Raw genomic sequence first — 13,239 nt, forward strand, 5'->3', positions numbered from 1 at the left:
GAGGTGTGGAATGAGGGTGGGCTGCAGAACGGGGGTGGGGGTGGGAGGAGGCCGGCAAGCCGAGAGGGGAGGGGGGCGATGTTGTTGGAGCACATGGGGAGGGGGTGGCAGGCCCCGGGCCTGAGCACGGCTCTGGACGGTGGCGTGGGAGGAGCGGGCTCCTGAGTCTGCAGAGGCCTAGGGTTGTGAGCGGACAGCGGCTGTCTTCCAGCCAGGGGAGACGCCGTACGGGCTGGCAGCTGCTGCCTAGGTCTTAATTTGACACCCTGTCCTGTGTGCCTTGATTTATTTTCTTGGTGGAGTTCTGGTGTGTGGACTCTGTGTGTGTTTGTGTGACCTGCATGTGTGTGCACGCGTGTGTTCCTGGGCCTGACCTGTGGGCCTGGGCACTGTTCCCCCGTTCACTCCAGGCTGGTACTCTCCCACTTAAGCCACAATCCACTTCTGGATTTTTGGTGCTCCTCAGATCTCAGGTTCCTGAGTAGCTAGATTCTGGGCATGCACTACTGGCACTGGCTGCATATAGACTTTTTAACTGAGGCTGGGATCATAAAGGGCTTGGGTCTTAGGAAACTTTGTTTTGCCAAAGGCACTTGGTGGCTGTAACCCCTCCACGTTGCTTTAGCACTAAAACACGACCCTGCTCCTCGCCTGTGCTGTGTGGGTCGGCCGGGTCTCCCGTCCAGCCCAGGAGGCCGCCAGACCTGACTGGAGAGCGTCCCCAGAGATGACAGAATTGCCCTCCCATAGGGGTGGCCACGTGGCGGGCCCACAGGGAGCAGGGTGGACTCGGCGGCTGGGCCGGGAGCGGCACAGACCAGAGGGATTCCCTTCAGAGCTGAGCCGGCCCGGGCCGAGCCTCTGCGTCTTGAGCCGATGAGCCCCACCTCCTGACCAGTGGTGCCTGCCAGGCCCGGTCACATCCCGGAGAGCCGCGAGCTCAGCGGCGGGGTCAGCCGGTGGCCCCCCGAGGCAGCTCGCTGTGTGGGACAGAATTCGGGGCCTGGACCACAGCCACGGTCCCACGGTTGTGTGCACGCTGCCTGCCTGCAGTTCTGTGTTTCCTGGAGCTCAGAGTTTAGGCAGCAAGACGTGCTCTGTGTGGCCGGAGCTCTGTGCGTGGAGCACTGTGGCAGTGTGCAGGTGGAGCACTGTGCGTGGAGCACTGTGGCAGTGTGCAGGTGGAGCACTGGCAGAGTGTGCAGGTGGGAACGCAGGAATATTGGCAGGTCTGATAGGTAAGAAAGGGTGGGGTCTCCGGGCGGGACAGGAAGCCTGAGCACCTGTGGACCAGAGGCTGTGAGGCTGGTGACAGACAGGAGTGGGTCACTTCGTGTTTTGGTTTGAACTTAACCAACTCTTGGAATCTCCTCACGTGGGTTGGGTTGAGGGCTAGTGTTTCTAACCAAATCCGACCCCCCCCTCTTTTCTCCCCTCCCCCTGCCTCCCTCCCGCCCCTGCTCCCGCCCCCCCCCCCCCCCCCCCAGTGAGCCCTCTCGGTAAATGGTAAACGTCTGGGTGAGGAGCCAGCCTCATGGCTCCAGCTGGAGCTGGCGGGGCCCGGCCAGGCTCTGCATGACTGTGCTCTAGGCTGCCTGGTGAACTCTGCCCTGGTGACTGAGCCTGCCCAGGGCTGGCAGGACTTGTTGGGCTGGAAGGCCTTGTGTCTTGCCTGAGTGAGCCCGCTGCTCTGCGGTGACCCCGGCCCTCTCGCGAGGCCAGGCTGGCCGGCTGCAGGAGCTCGCCTGGAGAGGTCCTGAGGGGCTGTCCGCAGAGGCCCGGCCGGGGCTCCGAGGGGCCTGGGGACGCAGCGGGGGCAGGAACAGGCCTCGTCTCAGGGCGCTAAGGCCCAGCGTGCGGCCGCTGCCGGTGCCCACGGTGGCAGGAGGCGGCAGGGCTGTGGATTTCTGCCCCTTGCTCCCTCGGGTGCCTCCCGGAGACCCGCCAAGCTGGAAGCCGGAGGCAAAGGCGCTGCGCACACAGTGTCCGGGGCACAGCCCCAGGGGCAGGGCTGCAGAGAAAGAAAGACACAGGGGGCCGGCCTTGGCCAAGCGTTTCTACTCTCCCAGCCTCAGTGTCCTTACTGGTAAGTGATGGATGACAAGAGCAGCTGCGTCCTAGAGCTGGGAAGGCGGACTGGAACAGCGCACTGAGGGACGAGGGTGGCCACCTGCTCAGTAAATGGCGGCTCCTTCCGCCTCTCTCCATCTGTGCCAGCTTTTGGGGTATGCTGGTCCAGAACGTCTCCTGACGTCCAGATGCATCTTACTGAGTACATGGTGGTTACAGCTTAGGTTACAGCTTAGGAGATGAATTGTACAATGCTGATCAATACACAAATTTGAAGATGGAGAGCCAGTTCCCCTGGGGCCCAAATAGAGTGGCGAGACCAGACGTGGGTGGCGGTGGTCTGTGAGACCCAGGAGGGGGAAGGGAGAAGTGGGAGGCGGAGATACTCGGGATTTATAGGAGCGAAGTACAGAAAAGCAATCAGCTGGAAAAGCAGATTGGGTTCAGGACACACTCCAGACAACCACTGACTGGCTAAAACTATCTGCAGAGGAGCTGGGGCCTGTTTTACTCTAGGAAGGCTGGTGTGTGTGTGTTTGTGTGTGTGTGTGTGTGTGTGTGTGTGTGTGTGTGTGGTGTGTGTGTGGTATGTGTGTGTGGTGTGTGTGGTGTGTGTGTGGTGTGTGTGTGGTGTGTGTGGTGTGTGTGTGTGTGTGGTGTGTGTGTGTGGTGTGTGTGGTGTGTGTGTGGTGTGTGTGTGTCTGTGTATTTGTGTGTGTGTGTGGTGTGTGTGGTGTGTGTGTGTGGTGTGTGTGTGTGTGTGGTATGTGTGTGTGTGGTGTGTGTGGTGTGTGTGTGGTGTGTGTGTGTTTGTGTGTGTGTGGTATGTGTGTGTGGTGTGTGTGTTTGTGTGTGTTTGTGTGTGTGTGGTATGTGTGTGTGGTGTGTGTGTGTGGTGTGTGTGGTGTGTGTGTGGTGTGTGTGTGGTGTGTGTGTGGTATGTGTGTGTGGTGTGTTTGTGGTGTGTGTGGTGTGTGTAGTGTGTGTGTGTGTGGTGTGTGTGTGGTGTGTGTGTGGTGTGTATTTGTGTGTGGTGTGTGTTGTGTGTGGTGTATGTGTGTGTGTGGTATGTGTGTGTGTGTGGTGTGTGTGTGTGTGTGGTATGTGTGTGTGGTGTGTGTGTGTGGTGTGTGTGTGGTGTGTGTCTGTGTGTGTGTGTATTTGTGTGTGTGTGTGTGTGTGTGTGTGTGTGAGTGACCAGGGCCTCCTCAGGGCCTGACATGGCGTGCTGGGCGGATGTAATGGTCTCTGGTCTCTGTCTTCTTGGCTGGGAAAGGCGCTGGTTGCTGTCCAGTGGCTAGAGCGCACTGGGGCTCCCTCCCTCCTCTGACTGCACCTCCTTCCGGTTGTCTGTCCTCAGTGCAGAGACCCTGAGGCCTGTCCTGGCTTCCGGAGGGCCCCCTCCCCCTCACCTGTGGTGTTGATGTTGCCCAGGAACTTGAACTGTGGTTCTCGGGTGGGATCACTTGGTGCTGCCCGCCTGCCCGCCGGCCCGTGGATGCCCTGGCTCAGCACCACCCAGAGCTGCCTCTGCTCCTTGGAGAAACCCAGAGCTGCCGCCCCCACTGTGGCTTGGAGCTGGGATAAGAATAAGCCAGCTGCGGCAACCCAGATTATTTATCTGAATGACGTCATATGAAGCACTCCAGGTTGTTGTAGTGGTCTATAATCCTAGCTACACAGAAGGCTGAGATCTGAAGGATCTAGGTTCAAAGCCAGCCAAGGCAAAAAGTTTGCAATATTCCATCTCCAAAATAACCAGAGGAAGTCCAGGCTGCAGGCCTCGTCTTTAGTAGTGGAACCAGCAAGCCGGGCAAATGGGAGTGCTGAGTTCAAACCCTCGGTTGGGAGAAAAGCCAAACCAAACCAGGAGCATCCAGGTTAGGAGAAAAGCCAAACCAAACCAGGAGCATCCAGGTTAGGCTTTCGTAACACTCTACTCACCTGTTCCACTACTTTTTTTTCATAAAGTTTTTAGTATGCAACTTTAAAAGGAGTTTATAGAAACATCAGGTGACGTGTAGCCGGGCACCCTGGTACATCCCTGCAGTCCCAGGGCCTCGGAGGCAGAGGCAGGACCACGTTTGAACCTGACTCAGAGACCAGCCCAGCTTCAGTGCTGTCTGTGATAAAACCTCCTATGTTTCCATAGTTGGAATGAGGACAAGTTAATTATACTGAATATCGGTTCTTTTCTATGCATATGGCCCATTGCTTTGATCTTTCTCTGCTAGGTATAATTCTTAATTTTCCAAAATATAACCTTCTTTGAGCTCCTCTATGCCATCCCCAAATGCTTATTTGTTGTTGTTGTTGTTGTTTTTTACTTAGAACATTTGAAAAACAATATTGGCGAGTGGCATCTAAAATGCACTCATGATTTAAGACTTGAGCAAAAGAAGTAAAGTAGATAGGAATTATGTAAGTATATTGTTCCATCTTACCTCGCGAAGGACTTTTGTTCTTGGAAGATTTATTGATACGTGAGTGGAATTATTACTGGAACCAAACTTTCAAAACACAAGTCTGACTCTGCTGGCTCGGAGGAGAATGAGTCCTGGCTTAAAGAATTACTTTTTCACAGCAAGTAGAATTCTTCTCTTCCCTTGTTATTTTATCCCTGCAAATTAGGCTTCTGTCTTCTTGGGGAGCCCATAAAACTTTGATGATGGCTAAGATGCAAGCTATTGAGTTGCCTGATCGATCTGAGCAATCTTGAGTATTGACATCACTTTCCATTCGACGGCTGTTCACTCAGGAGAAGGAATTCCAGGGTGGGCTTTTGCTTTTGCTCCCATTCTGCTGCTTCTACTTCTACACAAAACAGACGGGCCAGCCAGTTATTCATGAAGGAAGTTTGAAGCTGTTATTTGTCCAGTGCTTTAGAAATGTCTGGAAATTTCATTTTATTTTAGATCAATAAGAAATGAAGGTGAGTAGTTGAAAGTGTGGTATTTTTTTTTAAAAAAGTTAATTTGCTAGATGGGTTCTTAAAACTGGACGGCCAGGTATAGATGTATGAAGAAGAAATAAATTTCTTAAAAGGAGCATGTGCTTTCGTGCCATTAAAAAAAAAAAAAAACAATTATTTTTAAAGGACCAGCATCCGAGTTGGAAGGAAACCCATTTTTCTTAGTCATCAGCATAAGCATTTTCCCTGAACTGATTACAATCAATTGTGGCATTACTTTTCAGGCCTTTCTCCTCATTCTGCATTCCAAAGAGGTTAAACACTGTTGAGCACTGAGCCTTTGTCCTGAGCCTTCAGGGCAGTTGTCCCAAGGCAGCTCTCATCCATCCGAGCTGAGCCCAGGCTGTGCAAGGTGCCCTGAGCCCAGCAGCTCTTCAGGGATTCAGACAAGGGTCTCAGAAAAATGACCAGCCAGGGCTCTTGGCTCTCCTTGCTTTCCCTCCTTCCACTTGGTGCTCTTTTTGTCTCCATGAAATAAGCAATTATTGCCTATTTAATAAGTTAGGCTGGTTTCTTCTACTGTAATGAATTAGAGATTTTCTTCCTCCCATAAAGGTGAAATGACCACATGATCGGTGTGTTTCGGCATCTGCACCACTGCCTGTTCTGGAATGGAAGACTGTGTGTGCTGGGCCAGTCTGAGAATGCCGGCCACAGCCTGCAGAAGCAGCGTGGCTCTGGTTCTCACAGAGGGACCCTGAGGGTCCTGAGGGTGGAGGTGGAGAGGAGACGGATGCTGGGCGCTGCCTGGCAGTTACTTACTGTTTGCATTATACTTGTAGTTATTCCCAATTATTCCTTTATTTACTTACTTGATTTTGAATGGAAAACGTTTTTGTATTTCATTTATACAACACTCAGGGCCGGGGCTCTGTCCCTGAGCCTCTTTGTGCTCAAGGCTAACGCTCTACTATTTTGAGCCACAGTGCCACTGCCAGCCTTTTTTTTTTTCTTCTTCTTCCAGCTTTTTCTGAGGAGTTTATTTGGAGATAAGAGTCTCGTGGACTTTCCTGCCCACGATCCTCAGATCTCAGGATTACAGGTGTGAGCCACCGGCACCTAGCATTAACTGATGCTTTAAACCACCTCTCTAACTGCGAGCCAGATGGAGTGACAGCAGCAGGGTTTTCTCAGAATGGCATCAGAGCTCCAAGTCGCTTTTCACTGCGCTTCGGGCCGCCTCTGACCTTAACAATGACGAGAATTATGTTACCTCAGAGGAAGACATGTGCTTTGTCTTCTAACTCTCAGCCCCAAGGACTCCTGGGATTTTAATAGCTATTTAATAATGAATCATTAGTGAGCTCAGCCTTCATTTATAAGGAAAAGTTGTAAGGTGAGAGGTCAGTGAACATTGGTGGAGAAAAGAAAATCTCAGGCCCACTCATGGTGACAGTGCGCTTCCCTGCTCCTTCGAGAGCCACCTGCTCTCGATTTTCTTTCCTCATGTGCTGCAGTATCACTTATTTTATTAATGGGCTGGGTCCAGTTTAATTTTGCTCCTGGTTAGACAAACCCTCTAGCAAGCCTTTGCGTGGGGTTTTGGCAGGGTGTGGACTGTGCATTCTGGATCTGTGCTACAGATTTAAATTCTGGTTGCAGCAATTACTAGCTTGGTGAGTTAGTGGCTTCTCTATGGCTTGGGTTCCTTGGCTGTCGGATGTGGGGGAGTGATGTTGTGTGAATTCATCTATCGTAGATTTAATATGCAGGGAGATTTCTTATAGTATGCTGTTTAATTCAGCAGTAAATCTTATTACCATGGAACTAAACCTGGACTTAAGCAAAAAATACCTTAAAAAAACCACTGAATCTTATCTCCACCGTAGGAAGTAAGTAGATATCTATATTCAGTGAACTTTGATACAGCTCAGATACGTGCATATTTTTAGAACCATGAAGATAAACACCTTAAGAAATACAAGGTAGAGCCAGGCATGGTGGCTCAGGCGTGTCATCCTGGTGGCGAGGAGGTGGAGAATGAGGTGTGAGACCAGCTCAACAAGAATGTTTTTAATGCTAAGCACAGGGAACATTGTGACCGGGCTCCGTGACCGGCCTCCGTGGCCGGGCTCCGTGGCCTGCACCCATCACCCCCTTGACACTGGGAGCACAGTGGGAGGAGCACAGCACAGCGGGCATGAAGGAGGACCCTGCTGTGAAAAGGGGAAAAGGGGTGGAAGACATGGTTCAAGTGGTAGAGCACTTGCTTGGCAAGCATGAGGCTCTGCTCTGATTCCAGTACCACAGGAGGAAGGACAAGGAGAGGAGAGGGGAGGGGAGAGGATGAGAGGAGAAGCGAGGAGAGGTGGACAGTCGGTGACTGGGGTAATGGAGAGAAGAGTCCAGGTACCACAGTTTTTGTGGTGTGCTGTTTTCAGGGCTTGTTGTATGTTTGCTCAGAGTTGGAGCATTTTGGCAGTGGGGTTGGGAGATAAGGGAATCTTTCAGCTGGTATAAGATGGGAGAAAGAATTGATGACTCTAGAGAGATGGAGGATGGGATTGGTAAATCTGGAGAGATGGAGGATGGAATCAATGACTCTGGAGAGATGGAGGATGGAATCAGTACTCGGGAGAGATGGAGGATGGAATGGGTGACTCTGGAGGATGGAATCAATGACTGGAGAGATGGAGGATGGACTTGGTAACTCTAGAGAGATAGAGGATTGGATTGGTAACTCTAGAGAAATGGAGGATGGGATTGGTAAATCTGGAGAGATGGAGGATGGAGTTAGTGACTCTGGAGAGATGGAGGATGGAAATCAATGACTCTGGAGAGATGAAGGGTAGAATCTATGACTGGAGAGATGGAGGATGGAATCGGTGACTCTGGAGAGATGGAGGTTGGAATTGGTGACTCTGGAGAGATGGAGGTTGGAATTGGTGACTCTGGAGAGATGGAGGATGGAATCTGTGACTCTGGAGAGATGGAGGATGGAATCGGTGACTCTGGAGGAGTGGCTGGGACATGGATGCATCATGTGGGTGGATAAGGAAGAACAGGAAGTCCTCACCTCTGGAGTGGATCCAACCAGGAAATGGAGGTCAGGGTTGGCTTGGAGGTCAGGGTTGGCTTAGAGGTCAGGGTTAGGATGGAGGTCAGGGTTGGCTTGGAGGTCAGGGTTGGCTTAGAGGTCAGGGTTAGGTTGGAGGTCAGGGTTGGCTTGGAGGTCAGGGTTAGCTTGGAGGTCAGGGTTAGGTTGGAAGTCAGGGTTAGGTTGGAGGTCAGGGTTAGCTTGGAGGTCAGAGTTGGCTTGGAGGTCAGGGTTAGCTTGAAGAGGAGAAATAGACCTGGAGATCTGGACCCTGACGGCCATGCTGTTGGAGCAGGATGAGAGGGTTCAGAGTTGGTTCTTCCTCCTGGGATGGCATCCTTCAAAATGGGGCTGTGCAGGGGCTGGCCGAAGAGGAAGGAGCAGGGCATGGCTTTGCAGCCAAGGGGTTGGGTGACACATGCACGTCTGCGGGGTTGTGTTATTCATCCACATGGGTGTCTGCAGGGCTGATGAACTGTCCGTGTGGATGTCTGCAGGGCTGATGGACTGTCCATGTGGACGTCTGCGGGGTTGGTGGACTGTCCATGTGGATGTCTGCGGGGTTGGTGGACTGTCTGTGTGGATGTCTGTGGGGTTGGTGGACTGTCCGTATAGATGTCTGCGGGGTTGGTGGACTGTCCGTGTGGATGTCTGCGGGGTTGGTGGACTGTCCGTATAGATGTCTGCGGGGTTGGTGGACTGTCCATGTGGATGTCTGCGGGGTTGGTGGACCGTCTGTGTGGATGTCTGTGGGGTTGGTGGACTGTCCATGTGGATGTCTGCGGGGTTGGTGGATTGTCTGTGTGGATGTCTGCGGGGTTGGTGGATTGTCTGTGTGGATGTCTGCGGGGTTGGTGGACTGTCTGTATGGATGTCTGTGGGGTTGGTGGACTGTCTGTGTGGATGTCTGCGGGGTTGGTGGACTGTCTGTATGGATGTCTGTGGGGTTGGTGGACCGTCCGTGTGGATGTCTGCGGGGTTGGTGGACTGTCTGTGTGGATGTCTGCGGGGTTGGTGGACTGTCTGTGTGGATGTCTGCGGGGTTGGTGGACCGTCCGTGTGGATGTCTGTGGGGTTGGTGGACCGTCCGTGTGGATGTCTGCGGGGTTGGTGGACTGTCCGTATAGATGTCTGCGGGGTTGGTGGACTGTCTGTGTGGATGTCTGCGGGGTTGGTGGACTGTCTGTATGGATGTCTGTGGGGTTGGTGGACCGTCTGTGTGGATGTCTGCGGGGTTGGTGGACTGTCCATGTGGATGTCTGCGGGGTTGGTGGACTGTCTGTGTGGATGTCTGCGGGGTTGGTGGACTGTCCATGTGGATGTCTGTGGGGTTGGTGGATTGTCTGTGTGGATGTCTGCGGGGTTGGTGGACTGTCCATGTGGATGTCTGCGGGGTTGGTGGACTGTCCATGTGGATGTCTGTGGGGTTGGTGGACTGTCCATGTGGATGTCTGCGGGGTTGGTGGATTGTCTGTGTGGATGTCTGTGGGGTTGGTGGATTGTCTGTGTGGATGTCTGTGGGGTTGGTGGACTGTCTGTGTGGATGTCTGCGGGGTTCGTGGACTGTCTGTGTGGATGTCTGCGGGGTTGGTGGACTGTCTGTGTGGATGTCTGCGGGGTTGGTGGACCGTCCGTATAGATGTCTGCGGGGTTGGTGGATTGTCTGTGGATGTCTGCGGGGTTGGTGGACTGTCTGTGTGGATGTCTGCGGGGTTGGTGGACCGTCCGTATAGATGTCTGCGGGGTTGGTGGATTGTCTGTGGATGTCTGCGGGGTTGGTGGACCGTCTGTATGGATGTCTGTGGGGTTGGTGGACCGTCTGTGTGGATGTCTGTGGGGTTGGTGGACTGTCTGTGTGGATGTCTGCGGGGTTGGTGGACTGTCTGTGTGGATGTCTGCGGGGTTGGTGGACTGTCTGTGTGGATGTCTGCGGGGTTGGTGGATTGTCTGTGTGGATGTCTGCGGGGTTGGTGGACTGTCTGTGTGGATGTCTGCGGGGTTGGTGGACTGTCTGTGTGGATGTCTGCGGGGTTGGTGGACTGTCTGTGGATGTCTGCGGGGTTGGTGGACCGTCCGTGTGGATGTCTGCGGGGTTGGTGGACTGTCCACATGAATGTGCAACTCTTCTCAGATGATCACAACATTCACGTTGGAGAAGCAGCAATGAGCTAGACATGAACATCCCAGAGAAGGGGGTGGTGTGACGCTGGGGAGACGGCTGTGCAGGAGGAGCGGCCTGTGCAGCTGGGACTGCGGGTGGCGGCTGAGAGGCGCTCCCGAAGGCACTGCCCTAAGCTAGGCTGAACGGGGTTAGGTGGCAGAGGGTGATTAGAAAGATGTCAGGAGGAGAAGAGAAGGGAGACCGTGGAAGGTCCTGTTGGCTCGTGCATCGCCCTCTTCTGTTGCTCTGTGTAGTAAGTATCCGTGGTAAAGACCCCGGGCCTCCACGCCCACGAAGCTCGCTACAGGGTCTCCTCTTCCTACATTCTGATCCACCATCTTGGCACAGTCTTCTGTTTTCAGTTTTAGAGTCTCTAGGTATTCCTAAAAAGTTCACGCTTTAAACACTCTGCTGTTTCAACTTCATGAGAAGTTTACGTGATGACGCGTTGCGGCTCCCTGCCTCCCCTGGCACTGTGTTTGCGACATTCAGCCGCGAGGCTGCTGCCTTCGCTCGCTGCTCACTCTTTCCGTTGACTGGTGGCTCTTGGTCTGGGCGCCGCCGAGGCGGAGGGCTCTGGTGCCCCAGGTTTTGTTGAGCGAACGTCGCGCAGGCTTTCCTGCTCAAGCCTCACGGCGCGCGGTGCGCGGTGCGCGAGAGTGCTTCTCAGTGTTTGTTTCTTGGAATTGCTCAACCGTGGGTTATTCATGACAGTTCAGGTGTAAAGCCAGTGGCATCCATCTTTCAGAGTATTTGTCCTACGTTGTCAGCACTGGCTCAGCAAGCATGAGGAGCCATGGTCTTTCAAACACCGTGTAATACTAGGTTTTGTAAACCGTTGCCTGTTAAATCTCATGTAACCTGTTAGATCTCGTGCTAGCCCTGATTGTCTTTACCCTCAGTACTGATGCTGGTTCGACTCCCACGTTCCCCTGCCAACCCTGCTTCCTCTTCTGCATAACAGGTCTCCCCAGTTCCCCCTGCCCCTGCTCCTTGAGTTCTTTGTGATTTTCTCGCTGATTTGTGACTTCTTCATGCATTTCCTGTTCACTGAGTCGTTGTTTATAGGAATGTATTGTGTCCCAACTTCTACTTTTGATACCCTTTTCTGATTTTTATTTTTTTGGGTCTGGTCGTGGGGCCTGAACTCTGGGCCCGGGCGCTGTCCCTCAGCTCTTCAGCTCAAGACTAGCACTCTACCACTTGAGCCACAGCTCCTCTTCCGGCTTTTTTCTTTTTGCTTATGTGGTGCTGAGGAATCGAACCCAGGGTCTCATGCATGCAAGGCAAGCGCTCTACCACTGAGCCACCTTCCCAGCCCCTCTGATTTTTTTTTTAAAGCATATAAACAGTGTTTGATTTCGATGCAGACCTGGAATGGTGTGTGTGTGTGTGTGTGTGTGTGTGTGTGTGTGTGTGTGTGTGTGTGTGTGTGTGTGTGTGTGTGTGTGTGTGTGTGTGTGTGTGTGTGTGTGTGTGTTCTGTCCTGGAATGGTGTGTGTGTGTGTGTGTGTGTGTGTTCTGTCCTTTCCCGGCGGTCATGTTTCACTGAAGGTTTGGGGGCTATTAAGAATTTATGTTTGACTGAACTTTATCTGTGGCCGGTGTTGAGGCTCCGGCTGAAGGTGCGTTTTGTTTCCAAGGGGGGGCTCATCTATCTGTGCCGGGTTTCTATTAACTCAGGGAAATCTAACCTTAAACTCTCAGCTCTAGAGCTTTTCAGGCTGGACGGGGGTGAAAGGTGGGAGGACCGCGTGTGGGGACGGCGGTGGCTCCTCATCTGGCCTCCAACTGGAGGTGGAGCAGCGTGCGCACGTGCACACGGCCTGTCGGCCGGCATTCTCACTTTGTTTTTCTAGATGGTGCTTTTGGTTTTGTCCGGCCCCTGACAGGGGCTCCTCATCATGGGGTGAGGTCGCTCCAGGGCGTCAGCGGGGCGATTCTGCAGCTCTGCTTCTGTTCTCTCTCTGTCTCTGTCTCTCTGTGCCTCTTTCTTTCTCTCCTCTTCCTGCAACTTCCTTGGTTATCTAGAATGTCCAGCTCCCGTGCGTGTGTGTGCAGACCAGTGTGTTGGAAGCCCTCTGTGCTGTCCGGTCCACGGTGGCCTCGCTTCTGTGACGCATGCGGGCGCTGCACGGCGGTGCCCGTCCAGCCAAGTCCGCCCCCGAGTGCCACCTCGCTCGCTTTTCCCCGAGCCACCTAGGGTGAGACCTGGATGTGGCTGTCACCGCGCCCATTCTCATTTCCGGAGTGACGTCCTTTCCTTGGGCCGCCGATCCCCGCCTGCGAAGCCCACAACGCAGCACCTCCTGTATCCCAGGAGAGTAGAGCTCAGAGGGGCGGAAAATCCTGTCCTGACCCACTTAGTGTCAGTGTCAAAGCTCAGTCTATTTGTATCGTTTCAGTCAGGCCAAAGCCGGTCCTTCCCTTTCTTTCTCTGTTTTTTGGGGGGCAGGGTTTTGCTGTGTAGCCTGGGCTAGCCTCAGATTTGATCCTGTTTCTGTCTCCCAAATTCTGAGAATATACATGTGCACTACCATACTCAGCGCTGTCCAGTGTTAGCTGCACAGTGTTTTAAAAATCAGAATTGAATGTAAAACCTCAAATAGACAAACATTTAATATTTTTATGATAAAATCAAATGTAGTATGAAGTAGAAATTCTGGTCACCAAGGGATTTTCTTGTTTGGTGGCACTGGGGTGAAACTCGGCTCCCGTTTGTTGGGCAGAGCGTCTGCCACCTGAGCCGGGCCTCCTGCACCTCCTGTAGGTTATTTTCGGGAGAGGCTCACGGGCCAGTCCGGACTGTGATCTTCCTGCCCCAAACCCTGCGCAGCTCCTGTACCAGGATCACAGGAATGACCTAGTTGCCCAGCCATTGATTGAGATGGAGTCCTGCAAACTTCTGTTTGCTGGGATTATCCTGAAACCATGATCTCCTGATCTCTGACTTGAGCATCAAACTGGGTGTATTTCATTATTTGTTTATTTTTGGAAATT

The 13,239-nt window shown here is 53.0% G+C and overlaps 1 protein-coding gene across 9 annotated transcripts in view; it reads left to right on the top strand.

The window, feature by feature from the left end:
• Window positions 1–13,239, top strand: part of Dst (dystonin) — a 311,344-nt gene that overhangs the window by 36,100 nt on the left and 262,005 nt on the right. The gene's annotated exons all lie outside the window — the stretch shown is intronic.

This window comes from Dipodomys merriami, unplaced genomic scaffold (assembly GCF_024711535.1).
Source record: "Dipodomys merriami isolate MVZ:Mamm:240054 unplaced genomic scaffold, mDipMer1.0.p SCAF_122, whole genome shotgun sequence".
Classification (NCBI taxonomy): domain Eukaryota; kingdom Metazoa; phylum Chordata; class Mammalia; order Rodentia; family Heteromyidae; genus Dipodomys; species Dipodomys merriami.